This window comes from Physella acuta, unplaced genomic scaffold (genome assembly GCF_028476545.2).
Source record: "Physella acuta isolate Inbredline_101_S28 unplaced genomic scaffold, ASM2847654v3 ptg000574l, whole genome shotgun sequence".
In the NCBI taxonomy this organism is placed as follows: Eukaryota; Metazoa; Mollusca; class Gastropoda; family Physidae; genus Physella; species Physella acuta.
Window position 1 is genome coordinate 91,720 of NW_026732093.1, and position 19,478 is coordinate 111,197.

The window sequence follows — 19,478 nt, forward strand, 5'->3', positions numbered from 1 at the left end:
TTTATATATTTAATCAACCATTCTGGTAATGTCTAAAACAGTTACCCGTGTTTGATTTTTTTATTAATAAGAGCGTCCCTTTATTTAGGGGATCCAAAATTTTTTTTACGTTAAGTAAGTGAATGTACAATTAGGTACATGTCATTAAAATTGAATATAAGTATGTTATAATAAAGCTACTGTTTTTGAACTTTCAAACAAAACCTACAGTTAAGTATACAATCGATAAAATGTATTGTTTTTACAAGCGTACATAGCTAATATAAAATAATTATTATAATTATTACGTAATGAAATTTATAGCGTTTTATTGTGTTTTTCAAGCATGTCTTAGTTAGACTTAATTTAGCTATTCTTGTGAATGTTATTTCCCTTGTATAAAATTTTGGTATTTGGATTTTCAAATGGGAGATAATTCGTTGCTTAACTTTGCATTCATTTCAAATTTCTACACCTTAGGTTGACTGCTTACATATAAATACAACTTTAATTATTATTTGCTATTGTAAAAATCATATAGAAGAGCTTAAGTTCTAAAAAAAATAGTTTTATAGTTTTTTTTTAGCATTATCAAGTTGAAAACAAATACACCAGTAGCCGTTGTAGATTGCAATACTTAATGTTAGTAGACATAGTCTTAGTCGTAAATTAAACATCTAATTAATTGTATTTTCGTATTTTTCACCCTCTCCTAAAGGATTCATATATAACAATTTTAGGCTGGAATCTATAACAATTATAATCTTTTATATTTCAAAAACAAAAAAATCGTTACATAATTACACAATATAGACATTTTGCAATTATACCTAAAGACAGTCAAGCTTAAAACAGGTAAGTTCCGTTCTGGAACTCACCTTGGGAGGAATGCAGAGAGCCCAACACTAGACGGACTGTGTTATTTTTTAGTGTGTGTGTTTTTTTTTTGTTGTTTTTTTTTTTTTTTGTAGACTTTTCTCCCGGTAGGGGAGGAGGGGGGAAGCACTTTAAAATTCTTAAAGGGGGGGGGTGGAGGGGGGCGGCTATGTCGTAAAGTACAAAATAGACTCGTGGACTTAGCAACAATTTCAATAAAATGTGATTACGCTTGGAAATTGGAATTGAAGGAATTAGTACAAACTTTTGAGACGAAGGAGGCAAGTACAATTTGATTTTGATGTCTACTTATAACGTGTATGCAATTGATAATAAATTAATATGTGACTTTTAATAAATCACTAGACTACCCGTTATCTAGTTAGATAACTGTGGGTTTCGGGGGGTCATCCATAAATGACATCACGTCTGCCAGCACTTATCATCCCAAAATAACCAGACCCCACATTCAAAAAGACGTTTTTATATTTTAAAACTCTACTAAACTCTACTTCACCTGCCCAGTGCCCCGCCAAGTCTCAGACATGTTTGTATTTATAAAAAAAAACGATTCCGGCCGAGCATGGCTCTGACCACACTATCCCTTCATATGCTGAGAACATAGAAACAGGTTAACTCTACTTCATCTGCCCTGTGCCTCGCGAGGTCCTGATAGTCAACCTTATCATTCACATACAGGCCTAAAGAAAAAATAATTGAACGTTGTTGTAAAATAAAATTTTTTAACTATTACTATAGTCAATGTTCTAAACTTTTATAATAAATGTGGTTAATCTACCTATGAATATATCAATAAATTAATTAACGGCTTTAAATTAGTTAAAAATTAACAGTGTGTTCAAGAAAGAACAATATTTACCACCCAAAATCGTATTTTACAGCTCTACACATAACGCAGATTCTCCCCAATAACAAATACAAAAAACAAAAAAATGAGTTATTAAACGTCCCTATTCAGTCAAAATTAAGCCATTGTTCTAAAACTTTTTAAAAAATGTGGTTAATCTACCTATGAATAAATCAATAAATTAATTAACGTCTTTAAATAAATGTGTGATTAACAGTCTGTCTGCAATAAAAAATTGTTCTCTACCTACATACTATTTTACAGCCCCCCATATCGAGCAGTTTCCTTACAGTAAGAAATCAGACAAACAAATAAATATTCAAACATGTAAAAAAAGTTGAGTTTTAGTAGTATTAGATAGATTTTCTTATACATATGTTTTAGTAATTTGTGTGAAAGGGAGCGTTTTAATAAGTTTTGCCTTGGGCGCTAAATGCATATATATATATATATATATATATATATATATATATATATATATATATATATATATATATAATATTCCGTAAATGTTATCAAGTTACTTTTCTTAAACTGTTTAATGTTATTTAGTCCACCATTGTTTTTAGTAACGTTTTGTAACATTTTATAGCCCAAGTATCAAATTCTATTTTACAAATAGAAACTTGGGATGTTATTATTGTTAGCGAAATGTTTATTTTAAAAAGTTTACTATTCGTCTAAAAACGACACTAGCCCATCTAAAAGCAAGTAGGTCTACTATAACGGAGGTCACAAAAAGATATCATGATAGCACATTTATTCTCCTGTCTGAACAATCGTGGCCAGCGGCAGCGTTGGGGCAAGGCTCGTGTATACAAAGACAGTTACAGCGAAAACTGAGACAATGGAATGTTTAAAACTTTAAAGCAAACTGTAAAGTCCATCATTGTTTACTTGTTTTTATAACTATGTACGCTGTAGTATATTTCATCGTATTCTGATAATTTATTTCACTCTCAAAGTTTTTTTTTTTTTACCTAGCAACAATGACAAAAAGAAGAGAATTCCAATAAAGCAATTCTAGTTTTGATAAAATATTTCAAGAGAATTCCAATAAAGCAATTCTAGTTTTGATAAAATATTTCAAGAGAATTCCAATAAAGCAATTCTAGTTTTGATAAAATATTTCAAGAGAATTCCAATAAAGCAATTCTAGTTTTGATAAAATATTTCAAGAGAATTCCAATAAAGCAATTCTAGTTTTGATAAAATATTTCAAGAGAATTCCAATAAAGCAATTCTAGTTTTGATAAAATATTTCAAGAGAATTCCAATAAAGCAATTCTAATTTTGATAAAATATTTCAGGAGAATTCCAATAAAGCAATTCTAATTTTGATAAAATATTTCAGGAGAATTCCTATAAAGCAATTCTAATTTTGATAAAATATTTCAAAAACTAATTTCAAGCCCGTTCTATCAATTAAAAGTATAGAAAAATAGCATAGTCGATTGCTTCCAACTAGCATTAACAATCAACTTCTTCTATTTGTTGCAGAATTTTATCGTTAGTCAAAACTTTAAAATATTTTTAATGCAATGATTTTATAGAAAGAACAAGTATTGGACTTTTTAAAAAAAAAAACTTTGATTTGCTTCCATTCGTTAATTATATATATATATATATATATATATATATATATATATATATATATATATATATATATATATATATATATATATATATAGGTGTGTGTGTGTATGTGTATATGTGAGCAACACATCACGGCTGGTTGAAGAGTTCAGTCTAAACCAGGGGTCTCCAAACTTTTCAGTCCGAGGGCCGCATCAACTATCAATTTTCAGTTCTGGGGCCAGTTTCTACCAGGTATGATTTTTCTGGGCAAAGTTCCTCAGCCATCACCAACAAACGACTTTTCGGTGGACAAAAAGATCTCCGCGGGCCGGATGAGAGGACCTCGCGGGCCGCATCCGGCCCGCGGGCCGTAGTTTGGAGACCCCTGGTCTAAACAGACCGTGTCTAGCTGTCATTTCAGCAAACACTTGATTACTACGCCGTTCCTCACGTATACGCGGTTTGTTTAATGACCGTAACAAAACGAAATGCAGCAAGTGAAATATTGTTTTCCGATAAAACTGCCCAAACGTATCCGGATAAATGTTTTATAAATCACACGGAATAATAAGCTTCCGACAATAATACCGGTGTTTTATTGACGGGTCTACAGGTTCATCCCCCCCCCCACACACACCGCTCGCGAACACACCTTCCCTCCCTAAGTTGGTCTCTTTCAGATCTCTCAATCAAACCCTCCCCTCAACACCCCTTTCATAGGCTCAACAGTGATCTCATCTTCAAAACAAAGCTTTTACATAATTTTAGCCTGTATGAACGACTGCGGCGATTCATGTTGTGTTTCAAATCTATCCTGATTGCGTCACCGTTTCATGTTCTCTTTCAGTCTATCTTGATGACGTCATTCTTTCTTGCCTGTTTTCTACTGTATGTTTCCTTTCTATTGTATGTTGCCTGTTTTCTATTGTATATTGCTTGTTTTCTATTGTATATTGCCTGTTGTATGTTTACTATTGTATGTTGCCTGGTGTGTGTATACTACTTTATATTGCCTGTCCTGTATTTGATCTACTAACCCAATTCAACGCGAGACGCTATCACACCTTGCGCCAGCTGTAGTCCCCTTTTGTTACATTATTGGTAAATCATAGCCATATCATCGATGATTAGCTCACTACCGTAACATAGAAGCAATGTTTAATCGTGCTTAATCATACATGGTAAATTTTAATCATTTTGGCGTATAATCATATAATGGAGCAGGTGGATATACATTTGTATCAAGAAATTGCTTTCATTGAGGGGATCAGAACAGTACGAATTAGAGTTTAATGATGGATTTTAACCTTAACCTTAATTGAAAATTTTTAATATGTTTTTTAATTGAGAGTCATGTTGTGTGGTGTGGTGGTTTGGTATGATGTGATGTGGTAGGGTGTGGTATATTGTGGTGTGGTGGTTTGATGTGATGTGGTAGGGTGTGGTGTATTGTGGTGTTGTGTGGTGATTTGTTGTGATGTGGTAGGGTGTGGTGTATTGTGGTGTGGTGGTTTGGTATGATGTGATGTGGTAGGGTGTGGTATATTGTGGTGTGATGGTTTGGTATGATGTGATGTGATGTGGTAGGGTGTGGTATATTGTGGTGTGGTAGTGTTATGGGATGCGGCGCGGCGTGGTGTGACGCTGTATGTTGATGTGGTGTGTCGTGGTGTGTGGTGATCATGTGGTGATCTCGTGAAGTTCGGATGTGATATGATGTGGCGCAGTGTGTGATAGCGTAGTATGTTGATGTCGTGGTGTGTGGTGTGGTGATGTGGTGGTATGGTGAAGTTAGAATGTGATTTGATGTGACGTGTCACGTAGTGGTAGGGTGGTGGTGTGGTGGCGTGGTGGTGGGGTAGGTAAAATTGCATATTTAAGCATATAATATAGGCCTAATTAGCAGTTTTTTCATCAACTTTTGTGCGATTTCTTGTAACCGGAAGTGGTGTTTACTCGACTTGCGGTTTCTAAAAAAAAGCCGTTACTTGAGTACCGTTTCAAGTTGGAGGAAATATTGTACATATAAGTAATAGATTGTATGCAAGGCACAAACAACTTTTAAACGATTACCGGTAATCGGAAGCGGTACTTTATTTCCATTAAAACACGATAACTTGAGTACTATTTCAATCAGTAGACTAAAATTTGATATATGCGTAAAAGATCTTAAACTTAGATTACTTTTTGTATCTATAATACATGGAAGTGGTACTTTTACTCTACTTCCGTTTCCGAAAATACCAATAACTTGAGCACCGTTTCAATTAGGTGGCAGAAATTCCATAAGTATGTATTAAATCTGTCCGTAGATTTTTTTCAATTTTTGAGCGATTTCCGGTAACTAGAAGTTGTTATTTTACTCTATTGCCAATTTCTCAATGACCTTCAGAATTTGCGAGTTTTATATCATTTTAAAGTAAATAATTTTCTAAAAAAAAACATTTTGTCTATGTGTTTTCTCTGAAAAAAAAAGAGCGGTTTAGACTCAAACTTCCAAATTTCTACAGCTCCATTCAGCTGTTACATAAGAATTTACGCGAAGGTTCCGTTGGGCTCACTCCCGTTATTAATTTTAGTGTTGGTAGGGATCCCCTCCAACACAATTAAGTATACGTGTCAACTCGGTATGCGCCTTTGAGGCCATTGACTCCAATTTCAGCCTGCTTTTCTTTTTGGATTTGCTTCCATAGCCTTTGTCCAACCAAGAACAAACTAAAAGGATGAAATTGTTTGATTTTGGAGTTGTCTCTCCTAGAAGAGTGGATGTGCCCAACTAACGAGCCTCATCTGCCCGAGGGTTCGAGCTCGAGACTTTTCGGTTTAGAAACCATGAGCTTTACCGACTCGACCACCCTATTATACCTCTCGATATGTTCCGATTGTGGTGGGGGAAGCCTAGACGTCAAGAGTATCAATGAAGTTTCTATTTACAATGCTGATTGTTCATTTTTTTTAAAGTTATTGTGAATTAAAAGATCTTCTGAAGTTTTGATATATATATATACATACACACACACACACACACATATATATATATATATATATATGTAACTAGGGGAAGTTACCAAGAGACATAACGTGTTACAGTCTGACGTCACAGTGCAGGTGTTGGCTGATGCCAAGGCGTAATATCTCGGGAAGCGATACGAAAGACGGTCTGTCAACTTTGATGTGACAGGATGCAGGTGGCTTATTAAAATCGGACTGTACGACAGAAGCGGCGTAATTAAAAGTCTGATGTAACGATTAGAATCGATTACAATTACGATTATGATAGGACCGAATATGAGTACGATTATGAAGGGGATATAAGGAAGGCGACGGCTGGTCTCGCAGTCTCTCTCAGTCAGTCGGTCGGTCAGTCAGTCAGTCAGTCAGTCTCTCTCTCTCAGTGAGTCTGTGTGGCAGTATCAAGTTGGTTATATTGTGTTAAGAAGGACGTTAGACATGTGTATTCAGTTAGATGAAGCCTAGTGAGGACTGTTGGGGGTCCGTTGATTCAGACTATTATTGTGAAACATCTCTCTTGATTCATTATATTATTGTGAAGCATTCTTTGATTCATGTAATAAAAGGATCAATAATGAACCTGCATCTTCGAGTATCTATGCTGTGGTCAATGTTGTGTGGAATGAGTGGTTAGACTCGGGAAGGTCACATTTGGCGTTGTCGGCAGGATAGACTCGGGGACTCGTTACATTTGGCGCTGCGACCAGGATGAATTCAACGAGACTTGCCGCTTTAAGCACCCATGGTCAACCTAGTTCATAACTGTGTTTAGTGTGTGTGTGAATTCGGATATTCAGGAACAGTGAAAATTGAGGAACGAGGAAAAATTTTTTCATACACACACGGTAAGAAAGAACTCTTTTTTTTTTTACTAAAGGAATAAAATGTCTACTCTGGACGAGAAGCAGACCCATATTGTGGTCCTGCCCAGAGAGTCCCACATTAACAAATTTTACGGGGACGGTGATCCAACTTTAACCAACAGGTTCAGTGAGGAGGTCAAAGCGGCCTGGGCCTCGAGAAACATGTCACCAGAGGAAAGATTAAGACTGCTGATGGGCAGTATAGGAGAGACGGTTAGGGCAGAGGTCAAATGCCACGATAAAACCGTCCAATCAGATCCAGATAAGGTGCTGGATCTAATTATGGAGACCTTTGGGGAGAGACGGTCGGGATCGCAACTGCTATCGGGGTTCGTAGGCTTAAAGCAGAGAATGGCGGAGAGTGTGATGGAGTATTCACACCGAATAAACAGGGCCTTTGATTCGGTAAAGGGCAAAACACCTGACATTGATGTACGCCTACTGAGGGACCAGTTCATCGAGGGGCTAGCAACCCCGATCTTAAGGAGAGAGTTGAAAGAGGAGGTCCACAAAGATCCGCAGTTGACCTTCCTTCAGGTCAGGAACTCAGCGATCCGCAGGTCCGAGGATGAGGACCAATCGAACTGTTCGGTGGACAAAGTCTCTGTGCCGGAACAGAAACAATCCCCACCCACGGGGACCGGCACGGTGGAAACCATGATGGCTCAACTGTTGGCCCACCTGGATAAGGTTAACCAAAGATTGGAGAGGTTAGAAAGCAGGTCAACAGCTGAGAATCAGGAAAAGAACGGTACAAAACAGGGACAGGTTGGACGGCCGCGACCCGCCGGTCCATCACTCCGGTGGACGGCTGACGGTCGACCAATTTATTTGTCCTGTTCACAACCCGGACATATGGCACGGTACTGCCAGGGAAACGGTCGTCCTCTGTAAGGCAGGGCCAGGCTACAGAGGGGCGAGGTTATGGCCCAAGAAGCAAAATGATGGGAGTCTGTCCCGAAATGGTGATTACGATTGGGGACATCGCGGTGAAGGCAATTGTGGATACAGGCTCCCAGGTGACGACAATTACGGAAAATTTTTACACCAAATGGATGAAAGGAAAAGACCATAGGTTGAGGTCTGACACATGCATGCGCCTGACGGCAGCTAATGGACTAACCATTCCTTACTGTGGTTATTTTCTGGCGGATGTCGTGGTGGCGGGACATAGGTTGAAGCAGGTTGGGGTGTTCGTTACGAAACACAACCTAGAGACAAAATGTGTCAAATATACCTTGCCTGTTGGGCATGAATATTCTTGGCCAGTTGCCAGAATTTCTTACAAATATTGTCGGATCGACCACACCAGGTCGGGGATCCAAGTTGGCCAGGTTTGCCAAGACCAGAGGAAGGATATCAGTCCCGGCAAACACGGTCAAGGCAATCACATTACAAATTGGTGATAGAAGTGTGAATGGTGATGTGATGATAGAACCATGTGGCGCCGCACTGAGGGCAGGCGTCGTGTTATTGCGGACATACACATCAGCGGAAAATGGACTAGTTCAAGGACTAGTGGCAAATGTTTTGGATGAGGAAATTTTTATACCGCCTAACACTCTGGTAGGAGTACCACAGAACGTCGAGGTACAAAAGTCGGCACAGTGCATCGAACTGAGCAATACCAGCAGTAATGAAGTAACAGTTAGGTCGGTCAATGTGACGGCCGAGGTGAAGAAAGAGGATGGCCGATCATATACATTCCCGGAAACTGAGGACCCAAAACTAAATGAATTGTTGAATAAGTACAGGGATATATTTGCCTCGTACGAGGGTGATTTGGGTTACACGGAAGTAATAAAACACCAGATACCCTTACTACAAGACAAGCCGGTGGCGCAACCTTATCGAAGATTACCACCGAGTCACTTCTCTGCGGTGAAAGCACACCTGAACGATCTACTAAAAAAGGGAATTATTACAACCAGCACGAGCCCGTATGCGGCACCGATAGTAGTGGTAAAAAAGAAGTCAGGGGAGATAAGACTGTGTTGTGATTACCGGAAATTGAACAATATCACAAGAAGGGATGCATTCCCCTTGCCTCGTATTGATGAATGTCTTGATGCGTTGGGGGGAGCAAGATTTTTTTCTACCTTGGATTTGGCTAGTGGCTACCACCAAGTGGCCATGCACCCCAACGATCAACATAAAACTGCATTTATTTCTCCACTGGGACTGTACGAGTGGACCCGTATGCCGTTTGGTCTAACTAATGCACCTGTTACATTCCAGCGAGTAATGCAGAGTGCTATGAGTGACTTTCTATTTCAAATAATGTTGGTGTACTTGGATGATATACTAGTTTATTCAAAAACTTGGGAGGACCATCTAGAAAGATTAGAACAAGTGTTTCTCCGTCTTAGGGAGATAGGAGTAAAGCTGAACCCAGACAAATGCTGCTTCGGTCTGAAATCGGTACATTTTTTGGGTTACGTGATTTCGTCGGATGGCATCGCCACTGACCCAGATAAAATTGCAGCTGTTAAAGAATGGAAACAGCCAACAACTACGGTAGAGGTCAGATCATTCTTGGGCTTTGCTTCCTATTATAGAAAATTTGTGCCTGGTTTTGCAAAAATTGCCGCACCATTGCATGACTTGGTAAACAAAATGACAAAGAAACACAGTAAGGAGAAAAAGAAAGGTAAAACACAACGGATAGGTGAATTATGGACTGATGAATGCCTGAACTCGTTTAAGCTATTGAAAAAGGCTTTGACAGAGGCGCCGATATTAGGATACGCAGACTTTGACAAACCATTTCGGCTAGAAATTGACGCCAGCTCTAAAGGTCTGGGAGCTGTGCTATCACAACAACAAAAGCAAGGTTTCAGGGTTATTGCTTATGCCAGTCGAGCTCTGAAGGAATCAGAGAAGAACATGACAAATTACAGCGCCATGAAACTAGAACTTTTGACATTAAAATGGGCTGTGACGGAAAAATTCAGGGACTATTTATTAGGTGCTAAATGTGTGGTATACACTGACAATAACCCCTTGAGTCACCTAAAGACAGCAAAGTTGGGATCCATCGAACAGCGATGGGCAGCAGAATTGGCACTCTTTGACCTAGAGATAAAATATCGCCCGGGGCGGTCCAACGGCAATGCGGACGCCTTATCAAGGAATCCTTACGAGAGACCGGGCGATGAGGAAGAAACGCTGACAGGAATATGTGAGGTCAGAGCGTCAACAGATATCCCTCACGGGGTGCAAGTGAGGCAGAACGGACAGACCGGGGTGGAGCACATTTCCACAGAGCCCGGACATAGGGACATTGGTGATTTTAGTTGCCTTAATCACAAAGAGATAAGAGATGCCCAGAGAACGGATAGTGGCTTACAGCCGCTGTTGAAACACGTCCAGGAACAAAAATTCCCAGGAAGAAGGGAAAGAGAACAATTTGGTCGAGAAACAAAGAAAATACTGAGTCAGTGGGACCGTCTCAGTATACAGGATGGTGTTCTCATGCGGAGAATTCATGACCAAATTGATGGGACAATACACCAGGTGGTGGTGCCTGGACAATTACGAGAAGAAGTGCTAAGGTTGGCACATGACAGGGCAGGACACCAGGGTCAGGACAGGACGCACAAAATATTACGACGGAGGTGTTACTGGCCCAATATGGAAATGGAGGTCAAACGCCATTGTGAGGCTTGTGTGAGGTGTCAGCATGCGAAAATGCCAGTTGTCAAAATGAGACAGCCATCGGGACACCTATTAGCGACAAAACCACTAGAGATTGTGGCTATGGACTTTACGTCGTTGGAGCAATCATCGGATGGGACGGAACATGTGTTGGTAATGACTGATGTTTTCACCAAATGGACTGTGGCGGTGCCCACACGAGATCAGACTGCCAAAACAGTGGCAAAGGTCTTAATAGAACATTGGTTCATCAAATATGGCATACCAAGACAATTACACTCTGACCAAGGAAGGGCCTTCGAGTCAGAAGTAATTAACCAACTGTGCAGCCACTACGGGATCAACAAATCTAGAACAACCACATTTAATCCGAAAGGAAACGGACAGTGCGAGCGGTTCAACCGCAGCATGCATGATTTGCTGCGTACTCTAGAACCTGAACAGAAAAAACGTTGGCCTGATTTTCTCCCAGAGTTGGTATATCTATACAACTGCACACCCCATGCCACAACCGGCTTTTCGCCATACATGTTGCTGTTCGGACGGGAGGCTCGACTCCCCCTTGACTTGTTCCTAGGAAAAAAGGAGAGTATGACTGGCTCATACACTGTACTGGAATATGTGAATGAACATATGAGACGAATTAGAGAAATGTACAGGGTAGTACAGGAAAGACTAGAACATGAAGCACGGCGAAGGGAACCGCCGGTACAGACAAAGGACCCGCCACTCAAACTGAACGACAGGGTATTACTGCGTAGCCACCCGTTAGGCAGAAACAAAATCCACGATCTCTGGGGACAGGAGATATGGCAAGTCGTGGAGATGCCTAAAGTAGCAGGTGGCCCCTTTAAGATAAGACCCATCGATCACACCAAACCGGATCGGTGGGCGAATATTGCTCAATTAAAGAAATATTGTCATAGTCAAGGAGAGCAGTTACACACAAGGAAACCCAAGACAATTAGGGAACCGGAAACTATAACGGAAATTCTCATACCCATCCCGGAACCATGTCACCATCAACAGAACAACAGCGACACACAAGGGGAGGATACCGGCAACAAGGAGGATCCCGGTCCCTCCAAAAGCAGAGAGACAGTAGACCATCAGATAAGTGGTCCGCGGAGAAGTTTGAGAAACAGAAAGAATACGAAATTTTTTGTCAGCAACCATCAATTCTTTCATGGTCGCGCTGGTATGAAAACAGACTGTTCAAAAAGTCATAAAAGTGAACTGGTGAAGGCACCAAACGAAAAAAGGTGGATGTGAATTCTAGAACTGTTTTGTGTCTGAGGAAGATGATGTAGACACATTGGATATGTGAAATAGGGATAACTGTCAATCTTATACGAATGTGACGACATTGACAGTGAGTGGAACAATGGATTTTTTTTACGGTGGTGCGATGGACTTTGAAGGACTGCACCTGCCAAGCGTTGTTTGTGGTTGATAACACACAAAAAAAGGCAGGGGTGGATGTAACTAGGGGAAGTTACCAAGAGACATAACGTGTTACAGTCTGACGTCACAGTGCAGGTGTTGGCTGATGCCAAGGCGTAATATCTCGGGAAGCGATACGAAAGACGGTCTGTCAACTTTGATGTGACAGGATGCAGGTGGCTTATTAAAATCGGACTGTACGACAGAAGCGGCGTAATTAAAAGTCTGATGTAACGATTAGAATCGATTACAATTACGATTATGATAGGACCGAATATGAGTACGATTATGAAGGGGATATAAGGAAGGCGACGGCTGGTCTCGCAGTCTCTCTCAGTCAGTCGGTCGGTCAGTCAGTCAGTCAGTCAGTCTCTCTCTCTCAGTGAGTCTGTGTGGCAGTATCAAGTTGGTTATATTGTGTTAAGAAGGACGTTAGACATGTGTATTCAGTTAGATGAAGCCTAGTGAGGACTGTTGGGGGTCCGTTGATTCAGACTATTATTGTGAAACATCTCTCTTGATTCATTATATTATTGTGAAGCATTCTTTGATTCATGTAATAAAAGGATCAATAATGAACCTGCATCTTCGAGTATCTATGCTGTGGTCAATGTTGTGTGGAATGAGTGGTTAGACTCGGGAAGGTCACATTTGGCGTTGTCGGCAGGATAGACTCGGGGACTCGTTACATATATATATATATATATATATATATATATATATATAACTATTTATTCAATATTTTTGTGCTTTGCGTTTAATTAATAAAATGTCGCCTCTTCCATATTTTATTTCCCGCTTAATTCAAGTGTGTTATAGAATTTCTTTTTCCAAGCATCACTGAAAAACATCATCTACAAAACATTTTTTTTAAAAACAACATTTACAGGAAACTTACTTTAGACAAAAGATTTGACTTTCGCATTAAAAAGACAATCATATAAAGCATGTTAAAATTGCATGTTGCCGTTTCCATAGAAGATTCTTGTTTACAATAACTTGAACTATAAATTTGAAAAAAATAATTTTAATACATCAGCACATTTTCTAATTTCCTCAATATTAATTTTTTTAAATTATTAGTTACAGTTAAGTGCGAGTTAATAAAGTGGCGATGCATGTTTTATGTCATTATAACAATATCGGACTTCTTATTCCTAAAATAAATAAGTACTTTTAAAAAAAATTAATATTGAAGGTGATTTCCTCCAACACAATTGCGTCGAACACGTCAACATGTTGCGCGTCACATGACTTGTTGACTCCCATACCAGCCTGCGTTTCTTTCTGGAATTGTTTCTTTAAATATTGTCCAGAGTTTCACCCAGGAATTTATATAGAAAATATATACTTTTAACAGTGTCCGCCCCCTCCCCCCCCCCCAGAAATTTTAGTCCGCACCCCACCCACCCCCCACCACCCGAAAATTTTAAGTGCTCCCCCGTAGAAAAAAGTCTTCCAATAACTGCAAGGCACCAGATGCTGTGTGATTTTGCTTTCTCTCTCCTAGATGGGTTGCTGTCTCCAGTTAACTAGCCTCATCAGCCCGGGGTCCGAACTCGACCCTTTAAGAGTTAGCACTAATGCGCTATCCTGCCCGACCCCGCCGTTCCTTAACTTCGCTTTTTATTCCTTACTCGACTCACACAATTACCCAGCCAATATTCGATACCCAGCAGTAGAGGCTACGAAAAAAATTAGGTCTTGGAGAATCGCCTACCACACTGTGGGAAAACGAAGTACCAAGAGGCCAGGGGTAGGGGGTGGGGGAGGCTGGACTAACTGTACCCTGATGGAGTCGGGTTAGGGTTTTTTAAAATCTGTTACCCGTTTTAAGAAATAATATTTTCGCTTCTAAAAATATCGATTTGCCACGATGAGGAAATCATTTCACCAGTCAAGATCTAATCTTAGTAGAAAATAGTTAAACGCATGCGCCGTCTGGAAAAATAAGTCCGACTAGAAAAAGTAGTCCCCGAGAAAGATAGAAATGTTTTATTTCAATCTATGGAATCTGCTGATGTTTTACAAAATGTTAACAATGGCAGTGTGCATGAACTAGGAAGTTAATTAAACTGACGTGGGCTGATGTTTGATGAAGGACTAGCACTCCTCAAGCGTGTACAACTGTTTCTACTGATTAAGGAAGTTAATTAATTAATGCTCAAGGTGCACAATAGATTCTAAGGTGTTTAAAGTTTTAACATGTTGCTTTCCGTTTGAACTATCACAAATAGCAATTCAACACTCCAGTTAAATATTACGATGCCTAATCTCAATTATTTCTTTTTTTATACAAAATTGCAATCGGTTTTAATTTATTTTAGTTGTAAATTTTAGAAAAAATATTATTTTATTGATTTCAAGATTTGCTTTAAAAATGTTTTGAGCTATTGATTTAGCTATTTACAACTTTGGCTTCAAGCTGCGATACCTCATGGTCAATAATATATAGATAATTTGTAAGTATATATATATATATATATATATATATATATATATATATATATATATATATATATATATATATATATATATATATATATATATATATATATATATATTTATATATATATATATATATATATATATATTTATATATATATACCTATAAACTTATCCATACAACTATACAAGCTATTAATATGCACATGCCTTATATACTTATCAATATACAAATACATAGGTTAAATATGCACAACTTTACATTTAAATATATAACTTACATAAATGTGTGTACTCACACTCACACACACAAACACACACAAGAGGCGTAACGACCTATTCCGTCGCCTGGGGCAAACTATCAATTTTGCACCACTAGCCCCTCACTCCCCCCCCCATCTAAATATAGTTATTCACGTCGCCGAAATAGCACCCCCCCCCCATCTAAATATAGTTATTCACGTCGCCGAAATAGCAGCCCCCTCCCCCCATCTAAATATAGTTATTCACGTCGCCGAAATTGCAGCTCCCCCCCCCCCCCATTTGGAAAGGTGAGGGGCTCTTTTTACCAATCACGGTCACTTAACTATTTCTATTTTGGTGACATACAATTGGTGTAGAAAACAGTTAAATAAGTCTGTAAAAGGAATATACACTCTATATTCATAACTTTGTGTAATTAAGTAACGCAGCTATGAATAAACTTTTAATTTTTTTTTCTACCCTGTTTGGCGCCCCCAAGGTCGGCGCCCCACCTGCCCTCTTCTAGTTACGTCACTGAAAAAAAAAAATTAAAGGAGGAGGGGGACATCTGATACAGATGTATCAACTCAATAAAGAACAAAAAACTCTTTCTTGAGTATACACATCACAGAATGAGCCCATCGAATCAACGACATCAACGTTGATGTTTGATTGATGTGTGTTGATGTTTTAGAGTTGACCACCGACCAACGAATCAACAGAAATGTTTTGGTCAATGACACGGAACTCACTTTCAAAATACAAGATGCCATCTCTTTCGTTTAGAGGCAATTCGGGGGAAAAAAAATAAAAATTCCGAGGTGTCGATTTCGGAGAAAGCTCAACATTTTCTGAAATTTGCAATATTGTATATATCCTTTCCCCCCCACCCACCCCCCCCCCCCCCCCCGCACACACACACACATACGGCCTAGTATTAACCACACCCCTTACCACACCGACTTTACATCATAGTTTCCAGTTTTGTCGATAGTGTACATCACAGCTACTCAATGAACTCGTCCTAGCCTTATCACAACATCAAGTAGACACACTCGTGTGAGAGGGGCCCTTACAGACGGGATGTTATCAACAATGTACTTGATGGGTTTTTTTAGAGGCAGCTGTTACTAGTGGTGGTGGTGATGATGATGGGGATATCATTGCTCGCTACTAGTGGAGCTGTAGAAAGTGCTTGAATGGACAGTAATAATGGGAGTAAAAAAAACAAATGTTTGGACAGTAACAATGGGAGTAAAAAAACAAATGTTTGGACAGTAACAATGGGAGTAAAAAAACAAATGTTTGGACAGTAACAATGGGAGTAAAAAAAACAAATGTTTGGGCAGTAACAATGGGAATAACAAGAAATGTTTGAATGGATAGTAACAATGAGAGTTACAGCAAATGTTTGAATGGACAGTAACAATGAGAGTAACAAGAAATGTTTGAATGGATAGTAAAAATGGGAATAAAAAGAAATAATTGAATCGACAGTAACAACGGAAGTAAGAAGAAATAATTGAACGGACAGTAACAATGAATGAGAGTAACAAATAATGTCTGAATGGACAGTAACAATGGGAGTAAACAACCCATCTACACCAGACGAAAATTATAACGTGTTTCACAATCTCTGTCCAACTGTCTGTCCGTCTGTCCGTCTGTCTGTCCGTCTGCATCTCTGCCCAACTGTCTGTCTGCCCGCCTGTCTTTCTGTAAGTCCGTCTGTCATTATTTAGTCATATATAAAGGTATGTGGTCAGCACGATGTCTAGCCGTTTTTACTTTCACTAACCTGAATCAGGTAACCATCAGAGATGGATGGACTTCGAGATGTCCTTCACACTCAAACCCCGCTCCGAACTCGACACAATCCGGCTAGCAATCGTGAGCTCTATCAATCAACCACTCCTATCCCTACATTTTTAAGAGATGTAGCTTCATAAGATTCAGGGATTTAAATTAAAAAAAAAAAACGAACATGTTTTAAAAATACTCGAGCAACTGATCGTAGAAACTAAAGTATCAAAAATAAATATTCTCAATTTAAAAGGTAAACCATTGAAAAAATGTGCTGGAAATTCCGCAAATTAGAACATTTTGATTCGTGTCTTCATAATGTGTTTAATTTAGCGTACGTTATTTTCTGCGCAGTATTCCCAAAAGGGTCTTCTTTTTATTTTATAGCCACATGACGAGAACAATTAACTAATTTTTTAGGGCCCCTGTTATTCAAATATTTGCTACATAAAATAATAAACAATCTGTAGGAAAAACTCATAATTAAAACTGTTTATGATCTTATATATTTGAATAACAATCGAAAAACTTCTCCAAATATTCACCTCCCCTCCCCGTTCCCTAAGACAAACCTCTTGAAAGCCATACGTTTCAAGCAGTGTTTCTTCCAGACTTTTTTCTCCGGGGGGGGGGGGGTACTTTAAATTTCCGGGGGGGGGGGGAGATGAGATGCCTGGAAGAAACTTTGGTTTCAAGTAACATCCTATTCTTATTGTAGAAATGATACATTATTTAACGCTCATGATAGGAAAGTTTCAAGTAAAATAAATGTTTACAATTTTTTTTTTTAATTAGTAACAACGATTTAAAACATTATAGTCTCGGGTTGTTTTGTGTGTGTGTGTGTTTTTAAATGGTGCTTGACTCTATTAATTCCTTCAAGTATATCAATTGTTTCATTAATATAAGCCACTAATTGCTTTACATTTTTTTTTTACAAAACCGCATATGATGCACTAGTTGTAACTGCAGTTTATGTAATAGTTGTTCAAAAAATGAAAGACATTGACCCCTCCCCTAATCTCCCAAAGCTGAATTTTCAGCTCAGTAGCAGTGTTTCTTCCAGACTTTTTTCTCCGGGTGGGCACTTGAAATTATCGGGGGGGGGGGGGGGGCGGTAGACTTTCTTCGGGGGAGCGGACACTGTTAAAAGTATATATTTTCTATATAAATTATATAAATTTCATTTCGTTCGGGGGGGGGGGGGGCGGTAGAAATTTTTCGGGGGGGCGGGGGGAAAGAGATGCCTGGAAGAAACTCTGCTCAGTAGGCTCACATTTCTTGCAAACATGGATCAGCTAAACTGTTAGCTGCTGCAGACGGCAAGCATACTTGACGTCATGACGATGTCATCGTGACGTCATGTGCCAAAAAATGACGGCCATATTTTGATAGAAAGATAATATATTTCTTTCAGACATCTTGCTTTATTGTACAGAAACCATATTTAGATAGAAAGATAATATTTGTACCTTTCAGACATACTGCTTTATTGTACATAAACCATTTTATATGTAAAGCAGAGAGGGGGAGGGGTGGGTTCGAGCATTTGAATAATTCAGACTGCTGGCCATATAAGAGGGTGGAGTGGAGCTTTTTGAAACGTTCCGAGGATAGCTTTGATAAATTGTTCGAGCTTATTGTATATCGGGATTTGTATAATCAAGAAACTTACATAGCTTTAAAAACAGAAAAATAAATGTATTGAAATCAAACACATTTTAAACACTTATTCGAAAACTCTATTTTTTTACAATGATTGCGATTTGTGTGTTTTAAATACGGAAATTCCATCTCACCCCCCCCCCCCCTTCCTTGATAAAATTTTCCTTATGGCTGACTGAGACTGAGACTTATAGCTGACTGGCTTAAGACTGCTGAGTCTACCCAGCTCTAATGGGTACCTGCAGGTGTGATGCAAGAGGCCTGGGAAATTTTAAACGGGGCCATCAAGTCTAGATTAAAATTTTGAGTGGGTATATTGGACCCATCAGAGACCCATCCTCAGCTTGATGAAAATTCACGTATGAAAATTATTTTTTTAAAAATTAAAGCACTAGTAGGCCTCGAACCGCACCAATCCTGGTGGCTCACCGGGATTTTTTTACTTACCTATATGCCGAGGTGATTGAAACAGATGAACTCTACTTCATCTGCCCCAATGTGTCTTGGGCATGAAAGAAAAAAGATGGTGATGAACGGCTTAACATACACACATTTATACAGGGACACACACACTCACACACACACACTCACACACACACACATGGACACAAACACTGACTCGCACCGACATACACATCGATACATTGATGCACTCAAACACACACTCACTCACACACACACACACACATGGACGTAAACACTGACTCGCACCGACATACACATCGATACATTGATACGCCGAAACACACACACACACACATAGATATGGACACAAGCATCAGGCGAGAACCGGACTGACCACCTTCTGCTGATGACGTCACCCTAATTACCCGGATGTTTGCCGGATGCCACTAAACGCACCCGGACCTCCCAATTAGCCCATCCATTAATTAATTAGACAAAAACAACGGCCGGGGCCCCGGGTGGTACCATTTTAACTCGACGCCTCTCCGTGACGCCACGCCTCGTGTTTCTATCAAAAACACGGGCGCCGGCACTTCCGACTCTTCTGAGCAAACATACGCGTCACTGACGCCACTTGCACG